At 40.0% G+C, this 7,426-nt stretch overlaps 1 protein-coding gene and 1 long non-coding RNA gene across 3 annotated transcripts in view; one reads left to right on the top strand and one right to left on the bottom strand.

Moving 5' to 3' along the window:
* Positions 1-7,426, top strand: part of RECQL5 (RecQ like helicase 5) — a 1,160,282-nt gene that overhangs the window by 78,578 nt on the left and 1,074,278 nt on the right. The gene's annotated exons all lie outside the window — the stretch shown is intronic.
* LOC122812913 overlaps positions 1-7,426 on the bottom strand; it is a 107,930-nt gene that overhangs the window by 58,221 nt on the left and 42,283 nt on the right. Inside the window, exon 1 of one of the 2 annotated variants that reach the window (XR_006366604.1) lies at positions 5,450-5,826. The exons of the other annotated variant lie outside the window; for it this stretch is intronic. This is a non-coding gene — a long non-coding RNA (uncharacterized LOC122812913). Of the gene's footprint in view, positions 1-5,449; positions 5,827-7,426 lie in introns of those variants that run through there. 2 annotated transcript variants of the gene reach the window in all.

Here is a 7,426-nt window from a genome sequence, read left to right as displayed (position 1 = left end):
TTTATCTTTCTCTGAGCCCCAGATCTTGGAACCGGTGTCGGAGCTTCCGCCACCGTCCATTCTTTGGTTGGTGCCATCTTCGGCTCCTTCGACCCGTTCTTCCAGACCGTTATCTGAGACAGATGTGGATAGTGTCATGCAGAAGCTCATGGAAAACACTGCCCTTTCCAAGTTGATTGCAGTTTCCTCCCAATTGGTGTCAAAACTAGAAGGCCTCCTCATGTCTCCAACAGGTCCTCCTTCGAGACCCGTCCAGTTTTTGGAGCCGGGAGAGGATGAGCTGATGATAGTGGAGCCCTCGGTGCCGAAACCGTCCATTGCACGATCGACACCATTGACTTCGACTCCTTCGGAACCTGTAGGTGAGTCGTGGAGCCGACGGTCTCTCCTCGGTTCCGGGACCGAGAGTCGTACTGACCTTTCGGTGCAGACTCTCCCTCTCGGGGTCTCGGCGCAGATTGGCTCGGCTCCGTCCTCTGTATCGGGGCCCACGGCCCCCGTGTCTGGGACGCTGCCGTGTTTTTCGGAACCGTGGGAGTCCTCGGCCCGGGGTTCAGGGGCTTTTGACCTTATGAGGAAGGTATTGTCTGCACAGACAACCACTTCATCAGAGGAGTCTTCTTCCCCTAATGGGCAGCTTTCTGTTTCTGCCCCCACGACCCATCCAAAGCGTAGAGCCCCATTGCCTCAGCCACCCCCAGAGGGTTCAACCTGTTCCTTGGAGGCCTCACCAGAAGCCCCCTCTGATGAGGTCCCGAGGAAAAGATTGCGCAAGAGGAGGCACACAGTCAGCCTTCCTCAGTCTTGCACATATGCTGCTCGTGATGACTTCTGACATGTATCTGCACATATAACTCAGCACCGCTACTTTTCATCTTTTCCTGTTTTTCTTCTTTACCTCCCCCTTTTCCTCTTTGAAGTGTGTGTATGTGTGTATATATATATATATATATATATATATATATATATATATATGGGTCTAGGACACATGCTCGACTAGCATATGTCCAAATCACAAAACATCGAACACATACATTTTTAATTTATTTTATTTTATTTTATTTTACATTTGTTGACCGGGCTAGTCTAGCTGGATACATGTCCATTTTCAGCAGAGGCCCTGGGAGAAAAGCTCCACAATAAAGAGAAACACATACATTTACATACAGAAGAAATTCATATTAACATAATAATGAAATGAAAAAGAAAAACAGCAAAATTTTCATACTGATAAATTAACATTCGCATGTTGTGTAAGTAACCTTGACATAGTTACGTTTGAGAAACAGCTAGCTTAAGATTTTAAGCTCTGAGGGAAGGAAGAGACTGAGGTGGTATGAGAGATATAGGATTAGTCTGGTTTAGGACATGGGCATAACCAATGTGACTTAAAGAATTCTTTAAGATTGTTTTTGAATTGATTAAGCGAGGTAATGAGTCTTAGGTTATTAAGAAGGGAATTCCATAGCTTTCCAATGGAAATGGCATAAAGAGCATCACCACCCGAATTATTAGATTTAGTGGTTATAATTATGTGGTTATGGTTATATGAAAGTGCTTAACATCGAAAAGCGCTTCCGTGTATGTGTAGTTCAAAAACAAAATCTATGTTTCTGCAGGGGGGCTTTGCCCCCCCACACCCCCTACTTTATTATTCTCACTCCGAGATCGCACTACAGTGGAGAAAAGGGAATTTTCCCTTACCCACACTGTAGTCCAATCTACGAAACAGGCACACACACACAGAAGCGCTTGTCGATGTTAAGCTCTCTTATGTATGTGTGTTCGATGTTTTGTGATTCGAACATATATATATATATATATATATATATATATATATGTATATATATGTGTACATTTAGATTTACAGTTACTTCTGTGTTGCTGATTATTGTTATCAATTATAATCACTGTCTTCTATACTGACGCATATTGTACTTTCCTATCATTGGTTTTGCACATCACTGAGTGGGTTTGAAAGTGGTCATGTTTTATCAGTATACTCACATGTCCTTCATATGACCTAATGTGTATGCCTAAGGAATCACAACTGGCCAGCTTTCCATACTGTTTCAGTGATTATTGGGATAATGACCCCAGTGGCTTTTTTTAAGCTTGGCTATGCTTCCCATGAAAACTCTGGTATATTTTTTCTAACCTTCTCTTCCCATCGGCTATGAAGGTTAGGGTGATTCCACTTCAAGTCTCGCTGTGTCTTTGTCAGCAGTTTTTAGCAGAACAGAGCAGTGTTAGGCATCATCTTTGCAGTGGGGAACCCCATCCCCCGTAGTCACCCAGCAGTGGTCGCTGGAAAATGGTATCTGATTTTCATTGATACAAGTTGCAGAATTACATGACACATCAACAGACAGCATGGCAGTGAGATGGAACCCAATGCTGTCATGTAACCGAGTGTTACTGAATGGCATGCAGCAGTGGTGGTTGTGGATGAAAATATGGTGGCCTAAGTGTATATACTTTGAACATCCCTGTCCATGGTTTCATTATAGTGCCCCTAGGGGCTTTGGGGCTGATTAAAAAATCCATGCTGTGACACCATAGGGTTACAGATATGCCCACACTTGCACATTGTACTTTGCAGTTACTTGTGCATGTGCATGGTCAGGCACAAGCCAGATTGTGCTGTCCAGGCCTGGTTCTAAATGTGAATTTCAGAAACATTTACTCTAAATTGTCTCATTAGCATAATTACAGCACTACAAACTTCAAAATTACATGATAAAAACAGCCACAGCTATTGCACTGCTGATCCTGCTATGGTAAGTAAGTAGTAGAGGGTATTACAGAAGTTGTTGTCGAGAAAGGACTAGTCTGTATCTGCTTCACTAAGGATACATGAAGCATTAACAAGTAGCGAGAATATGTGATTTACAGTAATACTCCTTTGTTGCTATTGGGAGAAGTTGCTTCACACCTGCTGCTGATGGGATGGGAAGGCACAGGAATGTGTGTGTTAATAAGAGCTCTACAGTACGTGTAACCACAGTGCTTTACATATTCCATAATGGTGTGATGTGATGGTGAAAGGGGACACAAACCATATGAATATGTCAAGACTGCATGAATGTGAGTTTTTTGGGAGGGTTGTATAGCCACTCGAGACAGCAGTGTGATCATCACAGTGTGGACTGCAATAATTGATACTAGCATTGGGGCTTAAGTGGCCCAGACACTTTAGTGGCTGTGTGAGGAGCAATATTGCCACTGGTATACAGCACTGATGGACAGCACTGTTTCTTAAACAGAAACAATGTATAGAGAACGAAGCTAGAAAGTTAAGCACCAAGTATAGGGAGGTAAGAGAGTGAGAAGAAAAATCGTTTCAGTTAAGCCAACTAAGAAAAATCGTTTCAGTTAAGCCAACTGAGTTTTCATCTGGTAAATATTGGGGAGTGTTAGCTGTTGGCAGGATCTGAAGGCAGAATACAGTAGGTGTTGAGTATAAATATAGCGGTGGAGTACAGAAACAGTAAAAAGAATGTAACTGTTCAGAAAACAGCAAGACTGAAAGCACAAATAAAGAGGAGTGGAGTTGCAGAAGCAGTGAAGAGAATATAAAGTGGTGGAACAGGAAATGATGTAGTCCTACGTGGCCAGTAATAGACCGTTGTAACTAGTGTAATCTGAAGGTGGGTTCCTTAACTAGTAGTCAGCTGGGAGAAGTGTCCTTCATCCCAAGCCAGGAGCTTCTGATCCTGAAAGCATTTAGTGAAGTGGAAGGGTAACAGCTTCTGGGTTTTTTTTTTTTTTTTTTTGTCAGTTGTATAAATAAAAATAATAAAATTTACATGGTTGAAGTCTAACTAGGTTTTGTTTTGGAATGCATTTGATATTAACAGTTGTCTGGCTTACCAGTCTGTATGTTGAAACAGAGTAACTAGGTGTATTTATTTATGTTTTTTGTTAATAGGTAAGTAAGCACTACCTCACTTAAAAGTGGTACTTTTATCTCGTGTTTGATGTTTTTCCTTCTCATGGTGAAAAAGCTTCAACTTTCAGAATTTCTGACTGAGAAAGAGATACAGGCATTTTGTTAAACACAAATGTTCTGATTTATAATTAATAGTGATTTTCTCCTTGTGTTTCCTCCGGGTGCTCCGGTTTCCTCCCACATCCCAAAGACATGCAGTAGGTGGATTGGACACTCTAAATTGACCCTATGTGTGGGTGTGTGCATGTGTGTGCCTTCTGTGGTAGGTTGTGCGCCGGGCTGGCACCTCGACACTGTAAAACTCCACTGCCAATCATGAGCAGACAGATGATCCGCTGTGGCGACCCCTAACCGGGAAAAGCCGAAAGAAGAAGTGATTTTCTCCTTGTATTTTAAACACAGCTCCTGAGTTTTGCATCACTTATTACATATTGCATGGTTGGAGTCCAGCTAGTTTCAGCATACATATGGCCCTTGCCTGTAGTTTTGAATGTATTTGATTTTAACAGTTGTCTAGCCTACCAGTATTAAAAATTCACTCACATTTGTTTTTGGTAGCTTGCTGAAGTGTGTGTGTCGATTTACTGTAAGTTTTAAAATAAAGTGGCTAGCAGTGCATTTATTAATGAGTAAGTGAGCAAAGCTATTCATTGTGAGACTCTTCAGTCATGACTTGTGTCACTGTGGTAAAGCTAGAGATCATACCATTAAGCAGGTGACCAAGGATAATTGTTTATTTAAATGGACCTAGTCAGAGTTGCACTACATGCTTCTGTGTTGAATCAGCTTGAAACAAGAATGAGCTAGCTTTAACAAAATGCACAGGAAACTATAAGCAGAACCTGTTGCAGAATCAAATTTACTCTTGCTTTACACACAAATTTACTTCCAATGTACAAGCAGTGTTACACTGGGTGAAATTGTACAACTTGGTTATTGTGCTCATTAACATAACCTTGATGGTCGGGTCCTGTCAGTCCAGCAAACAAACTTTGATTCATAAGAGGGTCAGTTAAAATTGTCCCGGCATCTTGTATGTTTTGCAGAATACTGAGCTGTGGGGAGACTTTACAATACTGCAAGGGTGGATGAAGAAACATTGCACTCTATCTGGAAAAATGACAGTGCTTCACTTAATATGTTGACAGAAGTAAATGGATAAAGTCTGTATTGGATTTCTGAAGTTTGAAAAGGAGAGAACTAAAGTTAACAAACGTCTGTGGTTGACGAAGGCAAAGTAAAGAAATCTGCTGGAGACCTATTGTATCCTAGTAACTAGGAGAAGATTGTTAATGTTTGTACGTTAGTCATTCTGGTACAGAAAAAGTTTGCACCCAGTCATGCTGATTTTCTTTGTAAGCACTGAGAAATTTCACATTTGGTAGAGACAGCATATTAAAAACAATAACAGGTTAGTACTGTGCACTCAAACAAGGCTAAATATCAAACTTTAATGTGAGAAAAAATATTCTGTGCATTAACAGAAATAGTACATACCAGCTGTATCTCTGTGAAGCATAACACTGGTGCTTGTGTCGCAGGCTTCTGGGGTGGTGTGTTGAAGCATAAAAATATATTCCAGACTGTTTCACAAACCTGCTGTCATGGTATGCATGGAGACAGCCAATCGTTACTAAAGACAGCCTTGCACAAAATGTCCTTTATAGCCTATGAGGCCCCTAGTACAGTGTTAAAGGGGAAAAAATTGGTTCCCTTGCATAGGGTGTTGAAGTGGTGTTAGTTTTAGGACTCTGCTCTTGGCCAGCCCTTCATTATTAGATTCCTGGCTGCTCCTGCTTAAGTAACACAGACTTACAAGGCTGACATGAGGCCTTCAATCTGCAGCTGAGCCTGTTAGCCTAAAGTAAAATGAAGTAAAACTAATTAGTTATGCAGAGCACTGGGACAAATACTGACATGGACTAGTCATTTGCAAAGGTTGCTGGACAATGTGGTCTGTACTGGTGACAAGCTTCATCATGCAAAATGTTTTGCATTTTAAATTGTGCATGTTTGTGGAATCTTAATTATAGAATAATTCAGTACATGCATGCCAACTGTAGTGGTAATTCCAGTTCACATTACTGGGCAATAATTACACCTGTGATTAACAAGCAGAATGCCCTAGCAGCTGTCTAAACAGTGGCTAGCCCTCTGTTAGCTTATGGGATGCCATGTCTGAAGTTTTATTTATTTATGCATGTATGTTTTTCGTGAGGGTGGATGGAGCTATAGACTCAGTGGATATTTCTGAACATGCATAAGGTGTAATATAAATAGAGTATTACATTGACTGATGGTTGTGAATCATGCAGATTTATCCCTAAAACCTAAGGGTACTTAGGGAGTAATGAATGATATAGTAATACAAAATTATGTAAATTGGGATATATTCTTGCTTTCATTTAATGAGAGCCAATATTTAGGAAGTTGCCTTTAACACAATTTAGTATGTTTATTTTATTTGTTTCTATGTTTGTCTTTACTCTTATCCACTCTGTATTTGCATTTCAGTGTGGAAAAGCCCAAAGGCCTTTTTTCTCCAAACTAGTACTTTTCTAAACAATTCTCACTGCTGAGTTTTTAATACAGGACCTTATTCTTTACCCAGCATTCCATTTGCTTGTTATCTGCAGTCATTCAGTTTATTTGTACTAATAACCAGCTAATAATTCAGAGTTCCTGCCACATAGTCCTGGCTTTGCAGTTTCCTGCATTACAAACAGTTCTGAAGTTGGGAGTCATTTCTGTATTAACCGTTGTAGAGTTATTCTTGTCTTGTACAATATGTTGACTTAGTGATATTACCACAAGCTCTTACCTCCTAGATCAGAAATGTCAGATTACCCATGGTTTGTATGACTTAACTGTCCTTCAACAGTCATTGAACTTGAGCACCTTCTGTGATATCATAATAGCGCCTGTAAACAGGTCTGCCAGCAGACCACCACTTTTCTAAGACATGCCCCATGCAGGTTATAGGACATGTTACTGGAAACAGTCTGTATACAGTGGATATAAAAAGTGTTCAACAAAGTATTAGTTTAAGGGTGTGCACACTTATACAACCAGCTTATTGTACGTTTTTTATTTTTTGTTGTTTCCCCTAACATATTTGTTTGTTTTTCAATTGAATTGTACAGATTATAGGTCACATTAAAGGTGGGAAAAGTTTTGAAATGATTTATTGTGGTCTCATTTTTTTATCACAAAAACCTGGCATTTTAACAGGGGTGTGTGCTGTTTTCAGAAACCTTTAAAGAAAAGCACTCTCACTGAATTTTAGAATAATCTGGTCCCTCTTACACTCGTATTACTGACTTTGAAGTGGTTAATTTTTTTTTAATCAATACACTTTTTTGTCTTTTATATTAAAGTGGTCATGATCTACAATAGACTTTTTAAATATGAAACTGTTCAAAGTTGAGGTGACTAGATGTTTCAAACCAAGTGCTTACAGAAAACTTACCTTCA

The sequence above is a fragment of the Protopterus annectens genome, chromosome 10.part0, assembly GCF_019279795.1.
Source record: "Protopterus annectens isolate FY-2018-M chromosome 10.part0, PAN1.0, whole genome shotgun sequence".
NCBI lineage: Eukaryota > Metazoa > Chordata > Ceratodontiformes > Protopteridae > Protopterus > Protopterus annectens.
Note: the sequence above shows the minus strand (reverse complement) of the source record. Positions and strands in the feature narration are given on the sequence as shown.